Below are 21,460 nucleotides of genomic sequence, written 5' to 3' on the forward strand. Positions count from 1 at the left end.
TTTCAAGTTTAAATGGTTTTAAATACTCCAAAAGTTTGCATTTTTATGAGCTTTATTTAAATATATATATAAAAACAGCCATTCTATAGGAAAGCGATATAGTGGTTCTCAGAATTTCGATAAACTGGTAGTTTTGTTCTGTATCGCAGAATATAAGACCCATATTTTTTTATTTTGTCATAACGGTGACCATTTGCATGTTAGGGTGGTCCAAAAAATCGATATGTTTCAAACTTTTTTAGAAAAGAAATTTTTTCAAAAATGACTTTTTTTCAAAAATGACTTTTTTTCAAAAATGGACTGTTTTCAAGGATCAAAATATCAATTGAAAGGTAATGAAAAACTTCTGTTAAGGAAAATTTAATTATAAATATTATATAAAATAGTATTCTGTATTGAAAAACCTTGATTGTTTTTGTGTTTTTTTTTGTTTTCATGGTTTGTAGACAGACGGCGCAATATGTTTTTATATCCTTACGCAACATATTAAAAAATCAACGATGCATTTTTTTTTTGTTATAGGTATTTGAGTTATATTTCTTCGAAGCTATCAAGTTTTGGGTTTTCGCTCAATACTCCTATGCGACTAGACTACCATGAGTCTCCATTGATTTATATTGACTGTAACATGGTCACATAACCTATACTTATTTCAATTTATGATTATTATTTGATGTTTATTAATTTATTTGATAAGGCTCGATCGAATTAACTTTACATAGCCGATTATTCTTGGTCACTATACAATACATATTTAAAGTATAGTCAAAAGGTACAACACAATAAACACTTTATCTTCCGCTATCCAAAAAGCCTCCTCCATCAGAACTGAGGCCGCTTCCAGTGATTGCATTGTATGGCAGTTACGCCATCGTGGGGCAAAGCGCTTCCATTGCAGCAATGGACGCAAAACGTGGTCAACACTCACACACTCATCACGAAACGATTGCTTTCCAAAGTCGACGACGCATCGCCCGAAAAAACTGCTGATTAAGAACAATGAGGAGGACCACACAATGATTGCTGCCGAGAAAATAGACGATCGCGTGGCACACATCGAGAGTGGCCTGCTTTTGTCGACAGCCGAGTGAACACTGTATAGGTATTTGAGTTATATTTCTTTGAAATTATCAAATTTTGGGTTTTCGCTCAATACTCCTATGCGACTAGACTACCATGAGTCTCCATTGATTTATAGTGACTGTAACATGGTCACATTACCTATACTTATTTCAATTTCTGATTATATTTTGATGTTTATTAATTTATTTGATAAGGCTCGATCGAATTAACTTTACAGAGCCGAAGATTCTTGTTCACTATACAATACATATTAAAACTGTAGTCAAAGGTACAACACAGTTTATGTTCCGCTCTCCAATAAGCCTCCTCCATCAGAACGGGAGCCGCTTCCAGTGGTTTCATTGTATGACAGTATCGCCAACGGGGAGCAGAGTGCTTTCATTGCAGCAATGGACGCAAAATGTGGTCAGCATTCTCACACACTTATCACGAAACGGTTGCTTTCCAAAGACGACGAAGCATCGACCGAAAGAACTGCTGATGAAGAACAATGAGAAGGATCACACAATGATTGCTGCCGAGTAAACAGACGATGGCGCGATACACATCGAGAGTGGCCTGCTTCTGTCGACAGCCGAGTAAACCCTGAATTTCTGATTCTAGACTACCATGAAATTCATAGAGACTTGAATCAAATGTGTTAATCCAAAACTTGATATCTTCAAAAAAATATAACTCAAAAACGAAAAAAAAAACACGTTGCTGATATGTTGATCTTTGAAAACGGCCCAGTGGTTCAAAAGTTATAAATTACAAAAAAAAAGTTTTTGGAGTCAAAACTAAATTGGAAAAATATCGATTTTTTGAACCACTTTAACATGGAAATGGTTACCCTAATGACAAAATAAAAAAATACTGTTCTAATATTTTGCGATAAGGAACAAAACTACCAATTTTTAAGGAATTCTGAGAACTACTTTATCAAAGACATTTCAGTTTTTAAATTTTTTTATTAAAAATTACTAAAAATAAATTACCGTGTATATTTTTTCTAGAACGATTTTACTTTTCTAGACAACTTTGTCTCAGACGTCACTTCGATCAGAAGTGACGATTTCGTGCTACAGTTTATTAAAAATGTCAAAGACGCCATTTTGAAAAAAAATACAAGATCAGAAATGGCCAAATTTTCGCAAAAATGTGAATTATAGCCCATAACATACAATCTTATAAAGTTTAATGCAAATTGGAGAAGGTCGAATCAAAATATTGATTTTTTTTATTTGTCCTGGAGCTGGTCATATATAAGACGAATTTCACGCCAACTCGACTATGGGGTTGGCAGCACCCTCTCAGATTTCAATGAAACTTTAGGGGGTTGTGAAGATATCTTCTACTTAAGAAACTTAGCATGCTTAATTTATTTAAAAAAAATCAAGACCAACATTTGAAAACGGACCGAACTTATTTTCTACGAAAATTTTTAACTCAAAATTGATGAGTCCTACAACAATGTTTTCAAAGGATTTTATTTTTAAATATTTAAAAAAATTAAATTGAGTTTTCTCAATAATTCATTCTATTTTAATCTGAGTTTTTCTACGATATAAAAATACATCTCAAGACGGGCACTTTTAAAGGTTTCGTGTTTGCACTGAATGAAATCCAAGCAGATGAATTTCATTGCTAGTTGGTTAATTTCATCCCGACCCTTCCCATATCAGGAAAAAGCATTGCTGCTTTTGCAGCACTGGAAGCCACCTTTGACTAATAATGCAAGTAAAAATAAATTACAAAATATTGAGAGACGTCTTTCTCGACAACCACTGCATCGAATTGGACTCAACATTCTCCAAACGAAAAGTTACACGATCTCCATGATGTTTAATCCTAAAGTGAATGATTTAGGAAACACAATTTGAATATTATGTTTAATTGGTATAGAGCAGAGCGGTTCCGTACTAATTCACTGATCCTTTTATTCTTGTATTTTTTTTATTTGGGTGAACATTTGCAAAAACTTTTCGTTTGCCCAAAAATGCCATTTTCCATCTTCAAATCGCAATTTTGAATCGCGCCTTACTTTTTAGAAAACATTAAGCATATCTTCGGAAAACTGTTACTCGAAAATGGTTTGTCCGATCGGTTTGGTGCTCTGGACTTGCCCAGAATGTCCCCAGGGCTTGTCCAGAAAGTCGTTTTTCAGACTTTATTTAGGCCTTTTATAAACTCAACGGAGCCGAATAACATCGAATAATTTCACCCAAAAACCGAAAGTGTCTTGGCTACGAATATTTTTGTCAACATCGGGGATTTTGAAATTTAGCCAGTTGACGACCTCGTCCATGACAAAATCTGCTAGTATGGGAGACAGTGGACTACCTATAGCAATTCCTGTTGGTAGTTATTATTCCTGAATTGGAATTGCTGAGGCTCCGCTCCATTAATTTAAAGATTGAATTATCTGTCGCAAAATGAACGTTGAAAACATCCTGACTTTTCTAGACGTAACTTGGCATGCCTAACTTAAATTTGAATGACCCTTCACTCCTTTGTATTCTGGTGGCCCTGAAGGTCTCTGGACCAGTCCTTTCATTTTCTTTTCTGGAGCTAACAAACTTGATTCCCAGTCTACTGGATTTTCCCTGATCATCCTAGGCTTAATAAACATTCTAGACTTACTTTGCTGACCCCAAACGGTGATTTCATCGAAATAAATTCCAAATGCCTCTGAGTTTTGATTCAAGTCCTTCTCAAAGTAGGTTTCGAAACTCATAATTAAACCTCTGAATCGTTTTCAACGCTGCTGCCCTAGTAAAGCAAAACAATGTCCCACTCGGAAAGCTCCTCGACCTTTCGGCTAACCGGAGGGACCCGGATTTCTCTATTTGCATTGTCTTCCAATAAAGTAAACGCACCTCTCCGCTTCATCGGTCACACTCATCGTCCGTCGTCAGTCACCCCACAGACAAGTGCACCAGACAACAGTCAGCAACAGCAGCCAGAAAGAAGCAACGAATGCGTGCGCAAATTTCAACGTCATGGCCGTTTCGGCTTCCCAAAAATGAATGCGATGACTCAAAGTTGCTGCTGCATGCTCGCATGCACTTTGCTGGTGTCTTTTTTTTTTTGCTGTTGCAATTTCAACCGACCAAATAAAACAAAAAGCCACCGGAAACCATCAGCAACTTGACGGTCGCCCACCAGCGTCACTCTAGCAGAATAGAACCATTGCAATGGCGGAGAGTCTCCTCCAAATTACTACCAACCATTACCGACTGCGACCGACTGACTGCATCAGCTGCAACGGCCGAAACGCTTGAACTTGAACTGCGTTACCTTGAAATGTCTGCATTCGCTTCATTTAATGCTTTTTTTTTCATATAAATTCATCTTCTTCCTTGCCTTCTGCCGTTGCATTCCTTCTCAGTTCACCTCCAGACGGGCGCGAATTAGATGCGAACCGGTGCACAGAAGTGCGCTTCCTGCTGTGTTGTTCAAATTGATTGCATTCAATTGGATGCGATTGGCGCCGAGAAGAAAAAGAAGCAGAGCTTGAGATCACCTTCTGGATTTGGAATTGCCACCTGCGATGTTGACAGTGCAGAAAGTTTAATCATCCCACTCGTCACAGTAACCGGGAAATGCTATGCGAACGTACCTAAGACCCCCAACGCCTACTGCAGCTGACGGAGAAGCGGAGCCTACCTTCGCAGAAATCGATTGGTGGTCCCAAAATACTCTTCCAACACGAAGCATCCATTGATAACTTAGTTTTAAGCGCGTGTGGGTGCTCCAACGCGACCCACGTTCCAGAGCGGGCGGAGAGCTCCCCACAGGGCACAGCCGTCTGCTGCGTTAAGAGCACAAGATATAGACTCTTACGCTCCTCGTGATTTGTAGGCGTATGGGATGGGACGGGACAGGGAGATATGCTGACGTAACTGCGGCCGTGCGAAACGATGTGGGTTTGATCGAAAACCAATGACGTCGGTTTTTCCTGGAAGCAGGGCTGATAATGTGCCGCGTGTAGAATCGCTTAAAGTTATGACGGAAACAGTTATTTTCAAGGGTGCTCCGGCAAAAAGCTCCATCAATTTCCAATCAAATAAACAACCGATGAACCGAAGAGGCATCTTGAGGAAAATTGGTTGTGAGGAAAATTTCTACTTCGTCGCAGAACATATCAAATCTTGATGAAAGGTTGTATTTAGAAGAAACAAAATTTGCTTCTCACTTTTAGGAGAATTAATCTAGAAAAAGGTACAGGTCACAGGTCAAATTTTGATATACTTAGGACAAATTTTAGGATTTCAAACCAAAGTTATGAGGTCTTCAAAGCAAAACTAATTGCCCTTGCAAGCCAAGACGGTTTAGTTCGAGCGACATTCTGGACAAGTACCAAGAATCTCCACTGAAAGTTCAGTGTGGAAGTCCACACGAATCAGAGGAACTTCTGTACAAATCTAGGGTAATCTTACAAAAGTTTTACGTCCGGACAAAACTGGCGGACTTTCTGGAGAAGTTCAGAAAATTTTCTTGACATTTTGCTGGTCAAGTCCAAAACACTTTCTGATCTACAGGGAATTTGGTGGACAGCTTCATAAGCTATTCAACGTAAGTCAAGAGGGCTTGTTGAAAAAAATAAGTTGTCTTTTTGGACAATCTTGGAGAATCTTATGGAAAAACCTGAAGGTTTTTGTAAACAAGTTCATAAGACATGCTAGATGGCTTCAGCTGCACATGTTTGGAGTAATTTTAGGATCAGTTCAAAACATAAATCCTACAAAAGTTTAACGAACTGCCAGGACAAAAAGGGAAGACTTTCTGAATAAATTCAGAAACCTTTCTGGAGATCTTGAAGACCTTGTCCAACACACTTTCTGAACAACTACAGGAAATTTGCTGGACGGTTTCCCAGGCTATTTCCGGACAAACCCGGTGAACTTGTTGGATGAAGTCCGGAGGACAAGCGTCACAAGTGTGGAGTAATTTTGGGATTAGTTAAAAAAATAAATCTTACAAAAGTTTTACGATCCTCCTGGACACCTGGAGAAGTTCAGAAAATTTACTTGACATTTTGCTGGTCAAGTCCAGAACACTTTCTGAACAACTACATGAAATTTTATGGACAGTTTCATAAGCTACTCAACGTAAGTCAAGAGGGCTTGTTGAAAAAAAATAAGTTGCCTTCTTGGACAATCTTGGAGAATCTTATGGAAAAACCTAAAGGTTTTTCAAAACAAGTCAGCTGCACAACTTTGGAGTAATGTTAAGATCAGTTCAAAACATAAATCCTACACAAGTTTTACGAACTTCCAGGGAAGGGAAGACTTTCTGAATAAATTCAGAAACCTTTCTGGAGATTTTGAAGACCTTGTCCAGAACACTTTCTGAACAACAACAGGAAATTTGCTTGAGTTTCATAGGCTATTTATGGTAAGTCCAGAGGGCTTGTTGGAAAAATTCAGTTGTCTTCTTGGACAAGCTTGGAGAACCGTATGGGTAAACATGGAGGTTTTGCTCCATACGAAAATGGGGCTGAGTTAAAATTTTATGCCCGGCAAGTCACGAATGATCTTTACAGATGTTTCAAGAGCAATGTTTAGAAAATTTCAAGGAAATTGGGAGTGCCATGAACATCAGAAAAAATATGGGATCTTAAGTAAAGTTCTAAAAATTTCCGGAAAATTTTGGAACTTTTGTTGATTCTATTAACATTAGAAATATAGTGGGAACTTTTGAAAAGTTCTAAGAATTTCATGTAAATTGCAAGGAAATTCTGAAAACTTCAAGGTAGTTCTGAGAACTTCACGATCGTCCGGAGCAGCGGGGAAGTTTTACCATCCTTAATATTAGGTTCGCATAGTTTCAGGACAGTTCCATAGATTTTAAGGAAATTTCAAGAACTGTACTGCATAAGATGCCAAATCTTCAATTGAGTTTAAAGATCTTAAGAGACGTTTCGTGGCTATTCTGAGAGCTTCAAAGCACTTCCAAGAATATCAGGAAAATTTCCTGAACTTCAGGGAAATTCTGAGAGCTTAAGATCGGTTTCGAATATTTGGGGACGGGTTTGGCTCTCAAACGAGTTCAAAGTTCATCCCCGAACAAGTCATGAATGGCCTACAATGTGCTAAGGTGACTACAGTGCCTTCCCGTGTTTGGCAACACGTTACTGTTGTCTTCTTTAATTTCTAGAAAATTCATCTAACGCCTTAGCCATCTGAGATATTACTAGATCACTCTTTAGGGATTAGAGATGCTTGGTGAATTATGAAAAAAAAACTGTAAGTACTAGCACAAATTTAGGGAAATAAATAGCAGATAAGATCGTGATCTCCAAAACCGGAATGCATTGTATAATACACACAAAAAAAACGAAAAGTTATTGTCAGGAACATGGAACATTAAATTCAAAAAAATATCTAGAAATTTTAAGATGTTCCAAAAATTTGAGAAAAATCGCAGAAGCCCCGAAAAATCCAAGAAAGTGCAGAAAACTTCGGGCAGTTAAGAGGCCTTCAGGGCAGTTTGATTCAATTCAGGGGAATTTCAGAAACATTCTCAGAAGAATAACCAGAACTTCTGGGAAGTTCCAAGAACTTCTGGGAAGTTCCAAGAACTTCTGGGAAGTTCCAAGAACTTCTGGGAAGTTCCAAGAACTTCTGGGAAGTTCTAAGAACTTCTGGGAAGTTCCAAGAACTTCTGGGAAGTTCCAAGAACTTCTGGGAAGTTCCAAGAACTTCTGGGAAGTTCCAAGAACTTCAGGATTTCAGGGATGTTTCATGAACGGACTGCGGAATACTGTAGAAACTTTTTAGAAGCCTTCAGAAAATTTCAGATAAGTCCAAACACCTCGATGAAAACAGTGGATACTTTCTAGAAATTTCAAGATCCTCAGAAAAATTCCATTAGCTTCTAGAACATAACCTGAATTTTTACGAATTTCTCTGAACTTCTTGCCAGCTGGAGCTATTTTTCCAAGCTCACTTAATTCCACCAACATATAAAGGCATGTGTTAACTTCTCCAAACCTCCACGAAGAGCCTAAAACTTTTCTAGTAATATTCTTGAACATCTGGGAAATTCTCAAACAATCGAGCAAGTCCTTTGAAAATTTTGCAGTAAGATGTTTAGTAAACTGCTACGAAAATCCATGAAGTTCTAAGAAGTTTGTTAGACTGTTAGGAAAGTTCCAGAGCATCTGCGGAATTTTTCTGAGCATCCGAACTTTTACGAAGTTTTCTTAACGACTGCAAACTTCTTTGCCCTTCTATGAAGTTTAACGAAGATCCTCAATTACGTAATGCTACAAGGTACGCTGAACTACTACAAAGTTCGCTACACTTTAAAGTTTCTCGTCCTGCGAACTATGACGAAGTTTCCTGAACTTGTACGGAATGTCCTGAAATATTGCAAGTCCATTAAACTTCAACGAAGTGCACCGAAATTAAAAAAAAGTGATCCAGAACTTTTATGAGACTTCCTGCTTTTTTTTAAATATATTATAGAGATTTTTAGCTTGTGGGTAGTTCATCCCTGCAACAACAATGATCGCTTAACTTCTACCAATATCCCCAAACTTGAACCAAGCTCACACTTCTTCGAAGTTTCCTGAATTTTCGTTAAGTTCCCTAAAAAACCTACGAAGCTCTCTGAAGCTGTAAGAAGATACCAGAATTTCTACGAAGTTTCTAGAATTTTCGCTATGCTGCCTCAATTTCTACGTAATCACAGAATTTTTGCAAAATTCCCAGAAGTAAAACAAAATTCCCTGAACAATTTCCCCAAACTTGAACCAAGCTCACACTTCGTCGAAGTTTCCTTCGTCCTACGAAGTTTTTTGAAGCTGTATGAAGTTTCCAAAATTATTACGACGTTCCCTGAATTTCTACGTAATTCCTGAAATTTTACGAAGATTCTGAAATTTTGCAAAACTCCCAAACTCCCTGAACTATTTCCCCAAAGTTGAACCAAGCTAAAACTTCTTCGAAGTTTCCTGAAGTTCCACATAGTTCCCTAAATGTCTACGAAGTTTTCTGAAGCTGTAAGAAGTTTCCAGAATTTCTACGAAGTTTCTAGAATTTTTGCTATGCTCCCTTAATTTCTACGCAATCCCAGATTTTTTGCAAAACTCCCAGAAGGAAAAGAAAATTCCCTGAACAATTTTCCCAGACTTGAACCAAGCTCACACTTCTTTGAAGTTTTCTGAATTTTAGCGAACTTCCCTAAAATTCCTACGAAGTTCTTTGAAGCTGTAAGAAGTTTCCAGAATTATTACGATGTTCCCTGAATTTCTACGTAATTCCTGAAATTTTACGAAGATCCCTGAAGGAAAAGAAAATTCCCTGAACTATTTCCCCAAACTTGAACCAAGCTCACACTTCGTCGAAGTATCCTGATTTTTTGCAAACTTACCTAAATTCCTGCGAAGTTTTTGGAAGCTGTAAGAAGTTTCCAGAATTTCTACGAAGTTTCTAGAATTTTTACTATGCTCCCTTAATTTCTACGCAATCCCAGATTTTTTGCAAAACTCCCAGAAGGAAAAGAAAATTCCCTGAACAATTTTCCCAGACTTGAACCAAGCTCACACTTCTTTGAAGTTTTCTGAATTTTAGCGAACTTCCCTAAAATTCCTACGAAGTTCTTTGAAGCTGTAAGAAGTTTCCAGAATTATTACGATGTTCCCTGAATTTCTACGTAATTCCTGAAATTTTACGAAGATCCCTGAAGTAAAAGAAAATTCCCTGAACTATTTCCCCAAACTTGAACCAAGCTCACACTTCGTCGAAGTTTCCTGATTTTTTGCAAACTTACCTAAATTCCTACGAAGTTCTTTGAAGCTGTTAGAAGTTTCCAGAATTATTACGATGTTCCCTGAGTTTCTACGTAATTCCTGAAATTTTACGAAGATCCCTGAAGAAAAAGATAATTCCCTGAACTATTTCCCCAAACTTGAACCAAGCTGCGAAGTTTCCTGAAGTTCCACATAGTTCCCTAAATGTCTACGAAGTTTTCTAAAGCTGTAAGAAGTTTCCAGAATTTCTACGTAGTTTCCAAAATTATTACGATGTTCCCTGAATTTCGACGTAATCCCTGAAGATCTGCGAAGCTCCCTGGCGATGAAGAAAATCCCCTATATTTATCTAAAGCTCGCTAAATTTCTTAAAATTTCACTCAACTACTGAAAAAAATCTCTGCACTTCTACAAACTTCTCTAAAGTTCGCTTTATTTCACATTTCTAGAAAGTTCCCTGAATTTTTTCGAAATTCTCCGAACTACTACAATGTTTCCTGAAATCAAATGATACTCCCTTAACTTGCCTAAACTGCTGTAAAGACTCAGTTTTATCAATATGAAATCTTGTACCCCCCCCCCCCTCCACCCACCGGACGCAAATTTGAAGGCACCTACCTCGATGCAGATGTTTTTTTTTCTAAAACATCAGCCAATCAGACAAGATTTCTAGAGAACTTTCAGATGACTTGAGGACAAGTCCGACAAGAGGACTTGTTGGACAAGTTCGTCAAGATGACTTGCTGTACAATTTTGATAAGAGGACTTGCTGTACAAGTCCGACAAGAGGACTTGTTGTTCAAGTCCGACAACAGGACTTGCTGTACAAGTCCGAAAACAGGATTTAAAAAAACAATTTATGAGATTTGAAAAGTAGCGGGGAAGACATGTAAACACGTTTCATCTACTTCTATGCAGATGTGTTTTTCTAAAACTCCTGGCATCCCTGCTTTCTGATCAAATCCTGCACTTCCAGAGAACTTTCAGATAACTTGCTGGACAAGTCCAACATGAGGACTTGCTGGACAAGTGCGACCTCGAGGAATTTCTGTAAAAGTTCGACAAGAAGACTTGCTGTACAAGTTCGACAAGAGTACTTGCTGTACAAGTCCGACAGGAGGACTTGCTGTACAAGTCTGACAACAGGACTTGTGGTACAAGTCCGACAAGAGAACTTTCTATACAAGTACAACAAGAGACTTGCTGTACAAGTTCGACAAGAGGACTTGCTGGATAAGTCCGACAAGAGGACTTTATGTACAAGTCCGACAAGAGGATTTGCCGTACAAGTCCAACTAGAGAACTTTCTGTACAAGTGCAACAATAGGACTTGCTGGACAAGTCCGACCTCGAGGAATTTCTGTAAAAGTTAGACAAAGTGCTCTTGCTCTATAAGTTTGACATGAGGACTTGCTGTACAAGTCCGACAACAGGACTTGGTGGACAAGTCCGAAAACATAACTTGGTGGACAAATCCGACAAGAGGACTTTCTATACAAGTACAACAAAGACTTGTTGTACAAGTTCGACAAGAGGTCTTGCTGGACAAGTCCGTCAAGAGGACTTTCTGTACAAGTCCAACAAGAGGATTTGCCGTACAAGTCCGACTAGAGGACTTGCTGTACAAGTACAACAAGAGGACTTGCTGGACAAGTCTGACCTCGAGGAATTTCTGTACAAGTTCGACAAGAGGACTTACTCTACAAGTTTGACACGAGGACTTGCTGTACAAGTCCGACAAGAGGACTTGGTGGACAAGTCCGAAAACATGACTAGGTGGACAAATCCGACAAGAGGCCTTTCTATACAAGTACAACAAGAGACTAGCTGTACAAGTCCGACAAGCGGACTTGCTGTACAAGTCTGACAAGAGGATTTGCCGTACAAGTCCGACCTCGAGGAACTTCTGTACAAGTTCGACTAGAGGACTTGCTCTACAAGTTTGACATGAGGACTTGCTGTACAAGTCCGACAACATGACTTGCTGGACAAGTCTGAAAACAGGAATTGGTGGACAAGTCCGAAATCAGGACTTGGTGGACAAATCCGACAAAAGGACTTTCTATAGAAGTACAACAAGAGACTTGCTGTACAAGTTCGACAAGAGGACTTTCTGTACAAGTCCGACAAGAGGATTTGCCGTACAAGTCCGACTACAGGACTTTCTGTAGAAATACAACAAGAGGACTTGCTGGATAAGTCCGACCTCGAGGAATTTCGGTAAAAGTTCGACAAGAGGATTTGCTCTACAAGTTTGACATGAGGACTTGCTGTACAAGTCCGACAACAGGACTTGCTGTACAAATCCGACAACAGGACTTGGTGGCCATGTCCGACAAGAGGACTTCCTATACAAGTACAACAAGAGACTAGCTGTACAAGTTCGACAAGAGGACTTGCTGGATAAGTCCGACAAAAGGACTTTCTGTACAAGTACAACAAGAGACTTGCTGGACAAGTCCGACAAGAGGACTTGCTGTACAAGTTTGACATGAGGACTTGGTGGACAAGTCTGACAACAGGACTTGCTGTACAAATCCGACAACAGGACTTGGTGGACAAGTCCGAAAACATGACTTGGTGGACAAGTCCGACCTTGAGGAATTTCTATACAAGTACAACAAGAGACTTGCTGTACAAGTCTGACAACAGGACTTACTGTACAAGTCCGACAACAGGACTTGGTGGACTAGTCCGAAAACATGACTTGGTGGACAAATCCGACAAGAGGACTTTCTATACAAGTACAACAAGAGACTAGATGTACAAGTTCGACAAGAGGACTTGCTGGATAAGTCCGACAAGAGGACTTTCTGTACAAGTCCGACAAGTAGATTTTTGCCGTACAAGTCCAACTAGAGAACTTTCTGTACAAGTACAACAAGAGGACTTTCTGGACAAGTCCGACCTCGAGGAATTTCTGTAAAAGCTCTACAAGTTTGCGCTACAAGTTTGACAAGAGGACTTGCTGTACAAGTCCGACAAGAGGATTTGCCGTATAAGTCCGACTAGAGGACTTTCTGTACAAGTACAAGAGGACTTGCTATACAAGTCCGACAAGATGACTTGCTGGACAAGTCCAGAAGACTTGCTGGCCATGTCCAAACGACATGCTGAACAAGTCCAAACGACGTTTTGTAAAAATCCACCAAACTACCTGGACAAAGCTAGATAACATTATTGGCAAGTCCAGATAACAAGTTCACTGGAATTGTTGGAAATGTCCAGAAATGTCGAGTTTTTCATTGGAGCAGTTCTAGGTCACTGCTCCGATTTTCATGAAATTTTATATAATTGTTTGTTCTAGGAAATCATTCACATTTGAGCTTAAATTTAGCCATTTTTAAGTGTCCAATGTTTTTCATATTTTAAAAGTATGGTCAAAACTTTATTTTCCTTAAAAAGGTTATGAAAAACTGTTTTTGAGAAAATAAATTTAAAATATTGAACGAGGACATTTTTTGTTATACAAGCTACGTCACTTTTTTTGGTTAACTACCCAAAATAACTTATTCCGTTTGTATTTTTCCTAGAAAGACTTAACTTTTCCCTAAAACATTGTCTCAGACGTCATGTCAATTAGAAGTGTCGTTTTCGTGCAACGATTTATTGAAAAATGCATATACGCCATATTGAAAAAAAATGGCAAGATCCTAAATGGCCGAACTTCAGCACAAATGTAAATCATTACCCATGACAAACAAATATGCAAAGTTTCAAACAAATGGAAGAAGGTAGAGTCGAATCGATTCGTCACTTGGCTTGGAACTGCTCATTGCTAAAATTTGCTCGTCAATTGATGAGATTGGCGGATATTTTTCAAAAAATATTAATTCACTTATGATATTGAGGATCTATAAATCGATCGAATCGATTTTATTTTTCCTCTCCGAAATCCATGAAACTTTGCATAATTGTTCACTAGGGGTAATGAACCAAGTTTGTACCGTTAATTGGCCATTTTTGCAAGCCAAATTTTTCAAAATGGCGTATTCGAATTTTTTTAACAAATCGTAGCACGAAACGGCTCATGTAATCGAAATGAAATTTGAGACAAAGTTGTAGGAAACTGGATTGCCTTTTAATAAAAAAAATACACACTGAAAACAAATCAGTAGGTTTTATAGAAAAAAATTAAAACCAAACTTTTAAAATTTGAACAACAAAAACAGTACATTTTAAAGATTTTTAAACTTATGTTGAAACCTCAAACTAAAAGAGATTCAAAATGGCCAAATTCCTGCACAAAATCGATTCATTGCCCCTAGCGAACAATTATGCGAAGTTTCATGGAATTTTGGCGCTATTTGGCCTGGAACTGCTCTTTTGCTTTATAAAAAATGAATTTCCTAGAACTCAATGTTTTCAAAACATCGTTGATAAACGCGAGAATTCCCGCCTCACAGCGAAGCGAGAGCATAATCCAAAATCAATAATTTGTTCTGAAGTTCTGCAGTAAAACAAAACGAACCCTCCAAAGAAAACCAATTTTGAAGGTTCAACTTTAAAAAAATCGATTCCAACTGCATCCATGCAAGCTCTCCTAATTAGTTCTGCCTCGAACTATCTCCAACACTACTCAACAAAGTGAGCGAACGAATGAAAAAAAAAAATCAACAACAAACGAACTGCCATAAATGTAAACAAAAACTTAAAAATATTACCACTCCATTGGGCTTCCCTGCCACAATGGACATGCGCACCATCACCAGCAGCAACTCCCGGCACCAAGCGAATCCAGATTGACCTTGATATTTTTTTTCCAGCCGAGCAAAAAAAAAACCACACACATGCAAGAAAAAATCGCATTTTCGTGCGAGAGCCGAAGGGAGGTTCAGAATCCTGCTAACCTACATTCTAATGGTGCCTTGCAAATTCAAACAAAACTATCATAATTCAATTAGTTTTTCGACCTAAAACCGGGAACGTCGCGGAATGGCTTCGGGGAATCGATCTCGATCCGAGGAAAGTCCCTCATTTTCCAATTTGCAATTACACACAGGATGACCTTCATCCTGCTTTCCTCTCCCGCTCTTTTCTCTCGGGGAAAAATTCCCAAGAAGAGGAAGAAAATTTCCCGGCCGGCGAATTTTCACACACACACACTCTCACAGGAACACCACACACGCCACCATCTGACTGTTGCAAAGCTCTCCCCCGGCAGTGGCAGCGGGTTTCAAGTCGGGAGAAATTGATTTTTCCCTCAACTACCCCAACAACAACGAGCGGGCGCAAGCATTCCATGGTTGAGAACTTGGAAGACGAGCATGCGCCGTTCCAGCTCCAGAAGACGGTCCCATCAACAACCGGTATTCTCGCTCACAAACGAACATGCCGGGCGGTTGTTTGTAAGATTTTGCTTCCCGGAACTCGCCGGCAAGGGTTCCCAGAACCATTTATCACTTTTTTGAGCTGGTTAATTTCAATCCCTTTTGAAATTAATCCGCCCATCCGCACCTTCACCCCCCGACCCTGACGACGAAGATCGCAGAACGATCGAAACGTCACCCGGCAGGCTGGCAACCCGGTCCGTGCGAAAACATTTGGCCATTCCACGAAAACTATCGCACAGCAGCCGACGAGAGCGTGGGAAAAACACGGAAAACGGATATTTTCTCTCGCGCAGTTCTTCGAAACAAGAGCGAAAGACGGAAATGGAGCGAGAGAGAGAGAGAGTGATCCTGCTTCCCGGCGTGTTTCTCTGTAGGGCAGCTCTTCGGTATACTACAGCACGGCACAGAAGCGCACACAGCTGGTCCTGAAAAGCAGAACCGTGTCAAAAGTGTCCACACGCTGCCTCTTCCCGGGGTCAAGTTCCGTTTGTTCCGGAAGATTCTGCAAAAATCGGAGATACCCGACGCTTCCGGAGTTTCGCGTTGTAAGTGTCGCCTTCGAAGTGCTAAGTGGAAGATAGTGAAATACTAAAGGTTAGCTTAGGTGCGATACACCGGGCTTTTTTTTTCCTAGTCGAAAGTGTGCAAGTGTACGTGCAGTCCCAGTATGCTCCTCTGCTGAGTGAGGAGGGGTAGAACAATTTAAACGGGGGAAAAAAAATCCAGCCGCAGTCACCTGTCAGCACCGGTCGGTCGTTGGAGGAACGCGGAGCGGAAGGTTCGCGCTCTGAGTGGATTACGAAAGTGTGCATTATTTTCATTTTTTTCGCACATATTTTTGCATGTTTTCTGTGTTGCACCCGACAGCAGCAAAGGTGCCTATTGGTCGTGCGGCGATTACGACATCCGCGGCGGTCGGTGCTCTTCTCGTAGCAGGCGGCGGAACAGTGACGGGTGGTGAGAGCACTACCAGGAAGAGCTTTCGCTTGCAGTGAACACTAGCCACTTAGTAGGCCATTTGTGTTGCGAGCTTAGGCCGGCCATTAAACCAAATCAGCCACCATCAATAGCTTGCTTTGATCTTGAAGAGCAAGGGCACGAGTGCGGTTGGCAGGGAGGGAGGGAGGTAGGCAAAGAAAGCCGGGAGAAAGCATAAGTCGTCGGCGGAAAACCGAGAGTACGAAAGCACGAGAGGGAGCGGGAGAGTGGAGTGGTGCTTGGGAGCAGGCCGGGAGAGAAAAGCTTATGCAAGGAGTTTTCCAAACAGTAAGCAGTGTGTTTGATTTTATGTAATTTCGTTTTATGCTTGATTGTTTTGGTAGGTTTTCTGCTTTTGCGATTGATTGCATGATTGCCTTGAGGAAAAGAACTGTAGAACAAAGTGCATGCCAAACTATTATTCTGACATTTTAAATCAAATCGCTGAAGTTATGAAAACGCATAGCTGATTCCTTCACTCAAATGTTGAACTCATCGATTGGATTATGTTGCTTAAAAATTGCATTGCTCTAAAAAGACTTTCAGAACTAAACCCGAATCACGAAGATTTGTCCCAAAGAAGATCAAAGGGTAACATCGAATGAAAGCCTAGTACATGTTGCAAAGTGGTGGTAGAAACTTTTATATGACTCATTTAAGTCACAATCCAGAGAGCTATGCGGGTTAGTCTGAAGAAACTCGGATATCGAGAATCCAGAAGGAATGTTTGCTGGACAAACTCTGGCAGTGGTGTGAATCCGCTCCCTTGCCTCAGTTAACAGTTCACTGAGCTTTATTAACTAAACCTCCGGACTTGTTTCATAATTCTCAGGTTACCAATACTCACCTTTGGCAATATAAGCCTTTCGCACGGCTAATATAGGGATTCGAAACATTATATTAGCCTTATATTGCGAAAAGGTGAAGCAGTGGGATTGCTTTAGCTTTTCTTAGAGCACCCGCACCAATGCGTTGCTGAAGCTAGTAACCGCACTGGGGGTTGCTATTCAAGTGCGCGAAATAACAATCTGTCTCTCGGTGAACAGCGGGTTGACAAATATAGCAGCGCGATAGCAACCGGCCCAAGCGTTGCTATCTATGAAATGTTTGTTTTGTTTTTCATTTGAACATTGTGATATATGAATTAATTTGGATTTGAGACAAAAATGTGGACCCAAGGGCCAGCAAAGCATTCCTCTGGAAGACCCGGAACATCCGTAAATGTGAAAAATTTCTAAAAAAGGATCTAGATTTTTTTTAATCAACTTGTTGTTATGCTGCATGAATGAATTTGGATTTGAAACTAGTATGTGCACTCTGGTGGCCATGGAACGGTCCTTCAAAAGATCCGGAACATCCGTAAAGGGAGCCAATTCGTAGAAAAGATCCTAGAGCTCCGTATTTTTTTATCACTTATTTTGATGCTACATTAATGGATTTGGATCTGGGACCAGCATGCGAACTCTGCTGGCAACAATCCGGACTTTCGGAAGATCCTGACCATGCGAAAAAGTGATAAAAAAGATTTTTTGTTTCTTTATATAAGAGGGTTTTAGCAAACCAAAAATCTATTACAACGAATGTTAGTTCCGTTTCCTATCATCCTCTGTTTATGAACATCGCAACGAATGTTAGAAATTGACCTTACAGGCGATGTAATGGTTTTTTGTCTTTTTTATTTCGTATTCTATCTACGCTTTCGACTATACCAGTAAGCTTGTAAAACGACGCACATTGTAGAACATTGTAGAACGACGCACACACTTGCCTCGAATCTCTCCAGCAAACAAAAGCATACGAGCATCGAGTATGCGAGAAAATGATGAAGCGCTGTTTGCTTTAAGGCTTGCCATATTCAGAAGCATGGAGAGAGCAGTGGAGAAAGCACAGGTCTGATAATCGCAACGCTAGTGGTTCGAGTCCAGTCGGCAGTCTGTTTCCATTTTTTTTTTCGATATAACTAATTTACCTCACTAATACACTCTACATTTTTCGGTCTCCAATTTTCTTGCATTGGACCGCAGCTAGGTAGATCGCATCTTCGGTTCATGTGGTCTCCACTAACATCCTCTGATGATGCTTCCATTTATTAACGTCCTTTTAAACGAACCACCTTGAAGAGGTGGAAAAAGTTCATTCAGGACGGCCAAGTCGCAACCAGCACCCAGCCGATTAGCATCCCCAGGTAGCGATAATCACGGGCTACTTAGAGTTGGCTATAACCTATTTGCTCTATCATCGTCATCACCGACACTAGCGACTTATAAACAATTGTGCATTAGTGACAACAATGATCCCCCGTTCTTGTTCGCATTACTGACGGCAAATATCACCGCCAGCAACCCCACCGGGCACCGCGTGGAGGTAAGAATCGGAGTTCAGGTGCACAGAGGTCGCAAATCGCCGGTCAGGGCAGAACCCAACAACCATTGATAGGTGCTATTATGCACCTGCTTTACCCGGCCCTCTGATGATGAATCCCACATAATTGTGAGCGAATCTTACATCCCCCGGTTGGGTGTACAAAAGTAGTCATTTCGCGTAAAAATCCTAGTTTTATTTGGGCTTCCCTGAGGTTTTGAATCTTTCCTGAAGTTCATTATGTTTTTTCATTGTTCCGGAAATTTTAATCATATTTATAAACAATTTCTGAAGGCCTCGCATTGATTCTGAAGCATCTGTTGAGCTGTGCTGCGAGCTTAGCGAGAAATTCTTTTATGTTGCCGTGGTAAACCAAAGAGAAAGTCGATTAAGAGAATCGATCAACGAGGATAGGCCCTTTTCAAATGTTACGCGAGAAATATCCCATAATGCGTTTGAATTCCTCGAAATATCCTGCAAACTTAAATAAATGAAACTGATTTGAAGATCTCTAATCATCTACGAAGTTCCGGAAACTTTCCAAAATATAACGAAACTACTAAAAAAAAATCTGAACATTTTAAAAGATCTCGCTATTTTCTTGAACATAATCTGATCGTCGCAGAAGTCCCTGCATTTTTTTGCAGTTAAGCTGCATTGAATACCATGGAAATTCCTTAAAATGCTCTCACATTTTTCTGATGCTCATGTAAGATCTCTTATGTTTTTAAAATTTAAATAAAAGTCTCGGTACTTTGACGATGTTTCGGAAATTCCCTGAGTTTCTTGGAACTTCTTAAACATTCTTAAATTTCCATAAAATTAGTTTATTTATTTATTAATTTATTTTTTTCCATTCCTGAAGTACTCTCAATTCTATTGAAGTTCTTGGTACTACCTTAAACTGTCAAACAAATTCTCGAAGCTTTTCTAAATTTTATTGAATTGGCCGGAATGTATCGGAACTCACGCATGCAAATCTTCAAACTTCCATGAAAGTCTGGAATTTATTGAATTTCTTGAAGTTATGAAGTTATATCTCTGAAATTCCCTAAAGCTCTCTAGTTTAACTTCTTTGAGGTACTTGGAAGTTCTTTACAATGTCAATTTTCCTCAAGTTATCTCCACATTTCTGAAATTAAAGTTCTCTGGATATCCCTGGATTTCTTAAATTTCACTTAAAAGTTCCTGCAGTTTCCTAAATCTTTTGGAACCACTTTAAAAATCATAAAGTTTGCCTGAAGTTCACAAAAATTTCCAGAAATTTTGCGGAACTTTCCTTTTGTTCCCGCTGTTTGCCTATGAAACTTTCTGAAATTCTCAGTACTTCTTTTCATTCCTCAGACCAAGGTTGCAAATACTCAATACTCAACAATGTTTTTTTTTTAAATTATGAAATAATTAGATGCCATGATCATATTTTGAATTGGTAGGATACAAGAAGAGATAGCAAAGAATGTGTTTGACATATTAAACCTGTTTATTTCACTTCATGAGAGTCACAATCAGCGATTTTTCACACACTCACTCACTCACTAACTCAGCGATCAGCAAATCGCTGATTGTGACTCATAGAAAGCAAAATTTACAGGTTTTATGTTTCAAACACATACTTTGTAACCTCTTCTTGTAAGTTACAAGTAAAACATGCCATCATACCATCTTTTGGTTATATTATTCCGAAAAACATTAGTTTAGCTGAAATGAGTATGTGCAACCTTGCCTCAGACTCTCCTGAAGATCTCTATTGTTTCCTGAAATTTACTTATGTTGTCCTGATAATGTTCCTGGAATTGTTGCCCAGAATATCTTTAAATTTCACCTTAAACATGGATCATCTATGTAGCTTTCTTAATGTTTTTAGGTTCATTCCTTGAAGTTTTTAAACTATCCTTTATTTTTTTTCGGAACTTCTTGATGGTTTCCTCTATTTTACTGAAATAAATGGATCCGCCATAAAGTTCTCAAAACGAACCAAAAGTTTTAGGTACGTCCCTTAAGTTATCTCAGTTTTCCTGATATGCATAGAACTGCCCTAACATTTTCAGAACTTACCCGAAGTTTCCGTAACTTACTCATAGGTCTTTAAGCCTAATTTTCCCTGAATTTAATCGAACTGCCCTGAAGCTCTTGATCTTCACTGAAGTAAATTTCCCTCAAATCTATTGGATTGCCCTGGAGCTGTCGAAACTTGCTCTTAGAGATCTTTCAACTTCCCCACATTTCTATCAATCAGAACTTCTTAAAGACTTCAATTTTTTCTGATGTTCATAGATCTACCGTATTAAATTCGACCAACCGAGCTTGATCCATTCACAAGCTAAAATATGTAATGTAGTAATCCATATGGGCATAGAAAATCGATATTTCGATCATTTTTACAAATTGACCACTTTTATGGATGTTCCGGATCTCTCAGAGGGCAGTTTCGTGACCACCAGTGTGCGAGTCCAAGACTCAAATTCATGTAGCATCACAAAAAGTGATTTAAAAAAAACGTTATGTTATTCGGATCTTCCGGAGGACCGTTTCTTGAGTACCTGGGTCTGTAGTGGGATCTTAACCTTCAATCTTTAGTCTTCGTGGTTAGGTATATCAATATTGTCGAAAAAAAAACAATTACGAAACTCTGTGATCAATTTCAGTTCGAAGTTCGACGATAAGTTTAGCGACTATCGGTGCGAAAGCCGAAAACGTAAATTCACAATCGTGACATCAACGACCGGTGCGTAAACAAGTTGCTAACTAAAATAACAACGCATTGGTTCGGGTGCTCTTAGGTTTGCTTCCAACAATCCTCCGAACTAATGTTCAAAATGCACTCGAAGACTACCCTATAAGTTCATCCAGAATATAGCCTAAAACGTCCAAAATTCACTAGAGATTAAGGCGGTAGAATGTACCTTCGAAATCGTACCAACGGAGCTTCAGAGGTAGGTCCGAAAAATTTCGAGGGCAAAGCACT

The 21,460-nt window shown here is 39.4% G+C and overlaps 2 protein-coding genes across 3 annotated transcripts in view; both read left to right on the top strand.

The window, feature by feature from the left end:
* Positions 1 to 21,460, top strand: part of Glut4EF (Glucose transporter 4 enhancer factor) — a 258,287-nt gene that overhangs the window by 193,347 nt on the left and 43,480 nt on the right. The gene's annotated exons all lie outside the window — the stretch shown is intronic.
* Positions 16,328 to 21,460, top strand: part of LOC135698958 (serine proteinase stubble) — a 667,696-nt gene continuing 662,563 nt past the window's right edge. The window contains exon 1 of the mRNA XM_065219118.1: positions 16,328 to 16,333. The gene's annotated coding sequence lies outside the window, so the exon portion shown is untranslated. The remainder of the gene's footprint in view (positions 16,334 to 21,460) is intronic.

The sequence above is a fragment of the Ochlerotatus camptorhynchus genome, unplaced genomic scaffold (assembly GCF_037179485.1).
Source record: "Ochlerotatus camptorhynchus isolate MF236.1 unplaced genomic scaffold, CSIRO-AGI_Acam_v1.1 ptg000099l, whole genome shotgun sequence".
NCBI lineage: Eukaryota > Metazoa > Arthropoda > Insecta > Diptera > Culicidae > Ochlerotatus > Ochlerotatus camptorhynchus.